The sequence below is a fragment of the Mytilus edulis genome, chromosome 6 (genome assembly GCF_963676685.1).
Source record: "Mytilus edulis chromosome 6, xbMytEdul2.2, whole genome shotgun sequence".
Classification (NCBI taxonomy): Eukaryota; Metazoa; Mollusca; class Bivalvia; order Mytilida; family Mytilidae; genus Mytilus; species Mytilus edulis.
This window is the reverse complement of record NC_092349.1, coordinates 35,707,786-35,716,836: the sequence shown is the minus strand read 5'-3', so window position 1 is coordinate 35,716,836 and position 9,051 is coordinate 35,707,786. Positions and strand designations below refer to the sequence as shown.

General features: G+C 29.5%; 1 long non-coding RNA gene across 1 annotated transcript; it reads right to left on the bottom strand.

Annotated features, from left to right (window-relative positions):
- Nucleotides 1-588: 588 nt before the first annotated feature.
- On the bottom strand, nt 589-9,051 carry LOC139527588 (uncharacterized). Its single transcript, XR_011665388.1, has 4 exons — nt 8,854-9,051; nt 7,648-7,713; nt 6,882-6,920; nt 589-673 (listed from the first exon to the last, which is right to left on the bottom strand). It is a non-coding gene; the product is annotated as an uncharacterized lncRNA (long non-coding RNA).

The following is a 9,051-nucleotide window of genomic DNA, read 5'->3' as shown; positions in this document are numbered from 1 at the left end:
AATAAATTTAGCTGATATGGTAATGCCTGTACAACGCCAGGAATATGACAGTTTTTTTTATTCGTTTGATATGTGAATTCTTTTGATTTTGCTATTTAAGGAATGACTGTAATATTTTTTCTGTCTATGAAGAAATAACATAAAAAATTTGGTGCACACTGAATAACGTGCGTAGCGGGTTATTTAACAGTGTGCACCACATTTTTATGTTATTTCGAATAGACAGAAAAAATATAACAGTCATTTCTTACAATTTAATTCTAAATTCCAGTTTAAACGTAGAAAACTATGAAAAAACGTTGAAGACGTCACGGTCACATGACTAAATTATGTCTATGGGGCATAACAAAATAACGTCAGCCAATCAGAAGACGCGTTACATCGAAAATTAAATTATTTGATAATAATAACTGTTTGGAAATGTTAACTCAGTCAGCATGGAGCATATGTTGAGACAGATATTTTTTTTATAAAATTGCTCCAGTAGATTTTCAGGTTCAAAAGAAAACAGAACCTAATTATAACAGAAATTTCTGAACTTAGAATTTGAATATAGATAATTTATAAATTTTATTAGAAATCTTCTAGCATTTCGTACAACTCGAAGATGTGAATAATCACTGACCAACTCTTTGAAAGCTTCATAACTGTCGATTTTAGTTTCTTCAGGAGGCTGAAATGTAAAAATAAATTTATAATAATTATTGGAGAAACCATAAAATATTTAATAAACACGTTTCTCTTTCTCGTTTTTATATAGTTGGTTTTCCCGTTTGAATGGTACTAATTTTTAGGACTCTTTATAGCTTGCTGTTTGGTGTGAGCCAAGGCTCCGTGTTGAAGGCAGTATCTTTACCTATTATTGTTTACTTTTATAAATTGTTATTTGGATGGAGAGTTATCTCATGGGCACTCATACCACATCTTCCTATTTCAATGAAAACATTTAAGGCGGGACATGATGTTAATTTGTGAGTAAAAAAAGGACATTATTCAGCTGAATGAATTTCATTAAAGGGGCACTAGCTACGAGATTTATAAAAAATCAAAAGTATGATTTTTTTTTGTCCCATCATTAATGAATGTAAAATAATAAAATAATAATTTACTTCTATCAGATAAAATGGTTAAATTTTGTCAAATTAAGCTAATAAACATTGATACTGAATTATTCACCTGCAAGTGGATAACATAACCTCATTAAATCCGTATTCATGTGAACTCAAATTTAATCCCATAGAAAGAGATAGAATAACGCATGCATTGTCCGTGTATGTGTATTTAAAGGAAAAGAATGTCAACATTGAAAGTGAAACTAGGTAAATAATTTGAATAACTGATTCGATCCACACAAAATCATTCTTATAAAGATCAAAACGAAGATTGATATATTTTTTTAATCTACAATACAAAATTTTACAGCAGACCTATAAAACTCCAAATCTACGAGTTGCTTAATCTATTTATATCTATGTTTATGTCTACATCGCTTATATGGTCATAGAAGGTCAACTCGATAGTTAATTAGATGGCGTCTTGGCTAAAATTCACATGAAACAAAAGCTACATCTTCTTGAGACCATGTCCTGTCAATGGTTTATTTTATACTTTTGATAGTTTGGAAAAATGTTTTATATTGTTATAAATAAAAATATCAGAATTTGAGTCAAATCGGTGAATATGAATTTGGCAGCTAGTGTACCTTTAGAAAATGTGTGTTATAATAGATAAGCATTTCGGACATGTAGAAACAGAAACCATTTTCTGTCGGAATTCCCTTTATATGCAGACAAAAGATAAGATTTATTTTGTGAATGTAAATACATAATTGAGAGTTTTGATTCAATGCATATGGCAATGTATGGACGATACGCATATATTTATAATGAGATCCGAGCAAAATCTGAAATGTCTATATAAACTTTTACAGAAATTTTTTATGAGAATGACATCATTTACTTTTGATCGAAGATTTAGAGTGTTTACTTTTGTTTAAGTCTAAGTTTAAAACGTTGAATACATGCGGTTGATTTTTCAAATTTTTAAAACAAGGTATTTTTATTCAAATGGGTTTAACATTTATTTCTGTTTTATAAATCAACTAAACAAATTTAAAAGAATTCTAATAGTGCCTGTACATGTACCATGCCAGTACCAGGGCAGGAATATGAAAGTTGTTATCAATGCGATTGGTGTGTTTCAGCTTTTGATCTTGCCATTTGATAAGGGAATATTCGTTTTAAAATTTCAGCGGAGTTCAGGTTTTTGGTGATTTAACTTTTTTATATAATATTTAATAACGTTCTTAATTTAATTATATTTTTGAAAAGCGATCTTGAAATTAAATTAACTAGATTTTTAATTCTAGAAATATTGAACAAATTAACATGTAATTTATTGTATATATGAACATGTATGTTTAAACATTTCTCATGAGTCACCTGTTTGGCTGGACATTGATTGCATTTTAAAGATATTAATTAGATTTATTTGTATATATGTACTGTATCAATCAATGTGTGACACTCAAATAAATAGATTTATTAACACGAACAAATTTAAGGTAGAAAAAGAGGGACGACAGATGCTAGAGGGACAGTCAAACTCATAAATTGAAAACAAACCGAAAAAGCCATGGCTAAAAATGAAAAAGACAAACAGAAAAACAAGAGTACACATGACACAACATAGAAAGCTAAAGAATAAGCAATACGACCCCCCCCCCCCCCAAATAGAGGTGGTCTCTTGTGTTCCGGAAGGGTAAGCAGATCCTACTCCACATGTTGCACATGTGTTGCTCATGCTATAACAAATCTGGTAAATAATCTAATAAGGTAGGTCATATTCATGAAAGGGAATGGAATTGTAATTACGACGTAAGGAACATATCCGATATCATTTTTGAAACGGTTATTCCATTACGGTCAACCAACTCGTGATGACGTCGTAAAATTCGATCTTCGAAAAAAAAAAATATTTAACGAGATTAAAACAGACCGTAAAATATACTTTTGTTTGTGATTTCAATAATGTTATATGTGTCCGTAGGTTTTACGTTGCAACTTCACATATAAGACATGATTTTTCTTAAAGTATAGACTCTAGGTATTCACTAGGTTTATCATCTAAATTACGTATGCTAGTGTTATTTTTCTGTTTAGTGCATTTTTGATTGATTTGGTACTTATGCTCCTGTAATTTTTTGCATTCTTGTCTATTATGTTTGCGTATGTGCTTTGTATATGTGACATTTTGTGTTTGTTTTGCTGATATGTTTGTTGTTTTTTATAGTGATTAAGATTATGACACAATGTTGTATACTGTACCCTTAAGTTTGATATTTTAACCAATGATGTCTGTTTCATAAGTTCACACACTGTTGGTAATATCATAAAATGTATAGCTGAATAAATTTAGCTGATATGGTAATGCCTGTACAACGCCAGGAATATGACAGTTTTTTTTATTCGTTTGATATGTGAATTCTTTTGATTTTGCTATTTAAGGAATGACTGTAATATTTTTTCTGTCTATGAAGAAATAACATAAAAAATTTGGTGCACACTGAATAACGTGCGTAGCGGGTTATTTAACAGTGTGCACCACATTTTTATGTTATTTCGAATAGACAGAAAAAATATAACAGTCATTTCTTACAATTTAATTCTAAATTCCAGTTTAAACGTAGAAAACTATGAAAAAACGTTGAAGACGTCACGGTCACATGACTAAATTATGTCTATGGGGCATAACAAAATAACGTCAGCCAATCAGAAGACGCGTTACATCGAAAATTAAATTATTTGATAATAATAACTGTTTGGAAATGTTAACTCAGTCAGCATGGAGCATATGTTGAGACAGATATTTTTTTTATAAAATTGCTCCAGTAGATTTTCAGGTTCAAAAGAAAACAGAACCTAATTATAACAGAAATTTCTGAACTTAGAATTTGAATATAGATAATTTATAAATTTTATTAGAAATCTTCTAGCAGACATGATAATGCTACTTATATAATGTGTTTGTCAGTTCGTATACATTATTGTCTTGAAAAGGTTCGACTTTCAGCGTTCCTAAAAAAAATTAAACCAGAAAAGCGCATTATATTTATAAATTATTGTTTTCCTTTTTTGGTATTGTAGAAAAGGTACAAAAATTTACGAAGACAGCAAAATCATATTATTTTGAAAATTGGTTCAAACGCAAAGTTTGTTTTTTATTTGTTGTGTAAATATAAAACTTTATTTAAAGTAGCAATCGATTCACATCCACAATCAAATAATTCTAACTACTCACTCCTCACCTATATAAAAAAAAATGTTTCATTCTTTAATTAACACTCTCATTTTTCTAAAAACACCTTTCACCCCTTCCTTGCTATATATTTTTTTCTTATGAATGTCCCTTTTGTTACTGTAATCATTGACTGTATTTTGTTACATATTTATTCATTTGCTATTCAGCATGTGTTCATAGCTTGTATTTTATTTTCGAATTTAGGGAGACGGATTTATATAAGAGCACTGCTCTTGTTTCCTTGTCCCAGTTATTGAATCTTTTTTATATTTCGTATTTATGTCTTTACCCTTGTAGCTATATATATAATGATTTCTTTAATAAAATATGTTTACAGTAACATAAATTCACTAGCATTTTAGTCGAAATAGGAATCATATGGTAACATCCCCCAGAATGCATCTAAATATATATATTTAGTCGTTGGTTGATAACAAGGTATAACCACATGTCGTTAAACTTAATATTTGCTGTTTAAGGAGGTAGACCTAGGTTAAGGGAAATAACTCTTAAAATCATTAGTACGTTTGTGTCAACCATTTTCAAAAATATATTCTAAGCTTCTAGGTTACATAGATTATTTTCAATTTGTGTCTCCGTTGTGTCGTTTGTTTTCTCCTATATTTGAGTGTGAATTCACATTACTATAAGACGTGTCACGGTACTTTTCTATCCAAATTCATGTATTTGATGTTATATTAGTTATTCTCATCGCATTTTGTCTAATGCTTATTCCGTTGCTGTGTGTGTTACATTTAAATGTTGTGTCGTTGTTCTTCTCTTATATTCAATGCGTTTCCCTCAGTTTCCGTTTGTTACTCCGATTTTGTTTTTTTGTCCATTGATTTACGAGTTTTGAACAGCGGTATACTATTGTTGCCTTTATTTGATAACCCTTTATAACCTTGAAAAAATGCGTTCCAACGTTGAAGTAAGAATTTATTGTTATTAACTTTAAATAAACTTTCTAAAGACATGGCATACAAGAAGCAGGTTTAATAACCTCAGTCATTGTGATTATTTAATATATTTCGTTACAGGTAAAAAGAAAACCTTATTGTTTTAAAACTTGTGTCATACTTATCCAGTGAATTCAAATGGCCTTGAGATTAAAGTGTTACAGGATGTTGTAATTTTCAATAAACGTTATTTAAGTATGATATTTACAGACGTTATTTAAACTTCACAACTCTCTAACCAGATCAGGTATGCTCTTTTTTTAATGAGTGTTCAATTAGGATGTACATGTATTACTTGATAAGCTACTTAAAAAGATAGTTAACTAATGTATGTAACCATGAAACCTATGTAGTTTTTATTTTAGAAAATGAACACATTTGTTTTTAAAAAAAATACATACCAAACAAAAAGCAACTTAATAGGTTTTTATTTAGTAAAGGTTTGATTTTCAGGTAAAAAAAAAAAAATTAAACAAAATTTAGGACTTTAAACTACATCATTTAACTATATAAATCTGAGAATCATGTAAGGATGTAAAAATTAATCAGATTTTATTTTTATCTTGTTTTTTATTATGACTTACCCTAGGCATAGATTACCTTAGCCGTATTTGGTATAACTTTTTGGAATTTTAGATCCTCATTGCTCTTCAACTTTGTACTTGTTTGGCTTTACAAATATTTTGATATGAGCGTCACTGATGAGTCTTATGTAGACGAAACGCGCGTCTGGCGTACTAAATTATAATCCTGGTACCTTTGATAACTATTTCCATGTCAGTTAAAAGGAAGGTTGTTTTAATGGTCAAAATTTAAATAAAGTAGAGGTTATTTTATATGGTTCATACTGTTCGAGTATGGTTCAGACTAACAAAAACTTGGTTAAGAACTGGTCGAGAATGAGTTAAGACTTTTTCAGACTTGTCAGGTTATTGTTCAGACTATTTCAATAGCAAAGATAAAGGTCAAGTACATATCAATACAGTCGAGTATGGTTCAGATTGGGGTCGAGTTATATCAGGTAAAATTCAGACCAATTCAATCTGGTCGAGTAAAGTTTGGTACATTCAAATACAAATATAGGCCATTTAAGAGTATTACTGGTTTGTATTGCAAAAAAAAACTTTAAAAGGACCACACACGCTGCAACAATCAAAGCTGAAATCAACAGAAAACAGTAAAATAACAAAAATGCTAAACTCCGAGGAAAATTGAAAATTGAAAGTCCCTAATCAAATTTCAAATTCAAAAGCTCAAACACATCAAACGAGTGAAAAACAACTGTCATGTTCCTGACTCGGTACAGGCATTTTCTTGTGTAGAAAACGGTGGATTGCACCTTGCTTTATCGCTAGCTAAATCTCTCACTTGTATGACTGTCGCATCAAATTCCATTATAATGACAACGATGCATGAAGAAAACAAAAAGACAGAGCGATTGATATGACTTTGAATATTTTTTACGAAAATAAACCAGGCTTCATGGCCTATAGGGCACTGAAACTTTTTACAGCAGCAACATCGTCCCATTACAATAAAAAAAAACTCTTTTCATGTTTGCTTGTGTATGACTTTCTTGAACAAGAGACAAAAACAGAATTAATAAGGAAATAATGTGCTTACAATTAGCTGAACATCTTCTTCCACGTTATCGATTGGACCCTATAATGATAAAATACAATATACAGCTAAATATATCTATACATCGCAAAATAATTTTACCAAATATATAACTTTAAATTTTGAAATTATTGTTTCCCTAAACGCAAAGTACTATTAAAGAAGCTATATAAAGTAGCCTAAGCAACATAAGAGTGAGGATTTCATAGAGGCAGTTTAAGAACTTTTATCTTGTTTTTAGTCATTTCATGTTTCATGTTTGTCATATTCATGTTTGTCGTTGTCTGGTTTTTGTTTCAAACATATATTTTTGATAATCAGTATACATTCTACAATGTAGTCATTGAAAGGTAAAGTTCTTTTATTTACGAATTATTATTGTAAGTATCTCTCTAAGAAAACTGATACAGATTAAGAAGAGGAAGGGTTAAGATATAATACATTTTGTATATTAGTTTAATACAGCCACACGAGACAAGTTAAGATTGAGAAATTTAATGCAATTTGGGTAAAACGAACATGATGAATAGCATATACGAACAAAAACATCAACTTCAAAATAAAAATATTTGCAACAGAATTTAAAAACCGGTCTTGCGTAATAGACATTAAACTAACTTATTATTATTATCTATAACTAAGGAGCAGGTAGGGTAGTAGTACTGTTGCTGAAATTGAAAGAAAGAAAATAAAAGAATTGGAATCTAAAAAACACCAAAACTAATCAATTTTGAATAAATCCATCAACGTTATTTTTCAATTCACTTACCTGTTTTGATTGCAGATTAAGTTCTCTTTTGTCAATATTAGAAGCCATTATTCTTGAACAAGAGGCCTGCAAAAATAGAATATGTAGAAATGGGTTGTGAATATAAAATAAGGCCTATGATACATACATGACATTAAAAAAATGAAAACAACACGTTTAATAATTTCAATGGGTCCAAAGCGCTTTTCTTGATTTAGCTTCATCAGGAACGCTCAAAGCCAAATATTGAAATCCGAGGATGTATAAGTACCGAAACCGTTGAAGACAACTGTTCACCCTATTGTTTAAGGTAGTTAAATTGATAATACATACCAATTGACAAACTAAATAATTTAATCGCCAGTAAACGTTATTGCCAAAAAAATAAATAATTAAAAAGTATATCTCAATAAAAAAACTACAACAATTTCATCTTTTATTATATAACCTCCTTTTTTCTGAAGTTGTAATGACTTTTATCAGCTTACATGAACTCCTCCAATTCAAATATCTTATGTAAATACGGAAATACTTAATCAGTTGATACATATGTTTAAGGTGTATGTTAATTTAAAAGTTATTTTAAGTACATCTATTGAGATAACATAAAACATCTTGAAAAACAATTCATTTTTTTTTCATTTTTTTACGGTAATGACAAGACTATGACGATTTGGAAAAAAGTAGGAAATAAAAAACTAAGCCAAAAGTTAAATCACTCATTTATTCATTTTTACTATTTCAATTTTGAACGCTTTATATGTACATATGCCCAATGTCTTGCGTAACTTTGTACTTCTAATACTATTACCATGGTAACATAAGCTCGAAGTAACTTATGTTTGTCAACAGTAGACATGGAAAAACCCTTGTAAAGTCACGCTCACAAATAAACAAAAATTCAGCTTAATGACCTATTTTCGAAGAGGTTTACAACTTTTAATGTTGCAATACACAAATGTGAATACTTTATCATAGTTATGTGCGTATATGTAATGTAACAAATCGAAAGTTAAAAATAACCGTAAATGGACATATCATTGTGCTTTGTGTTTACTTATTATCCTTTTTGGTCCATTATTTGGTGTTTTTCTACATTTCGTGCAGTCATCTTAGCATTACAAAATCACATTCTAAACTGGACATCAACATACACACGATAAAAAAGTTCAAAAGCCTTAAAAGATATCATATTAATGTTGTTTTATTTAGTTTAGTTATACTTACGTCATTAACAATTGTTTCCATTCGTTTAATATGTTGATTTTGTCAATCATTAAAGGACTTTCCGTTTTGAATTTTTTTCGATTTCGGTAATTTTGTTATTTTACTTTCGGTTTTGTTCAAATCAAGAACTTCCCAGTTAGAATTCATTATAAATAGGATGTTAAAGTTTTCCAATTGAACTTTAACATCGTATTGAAA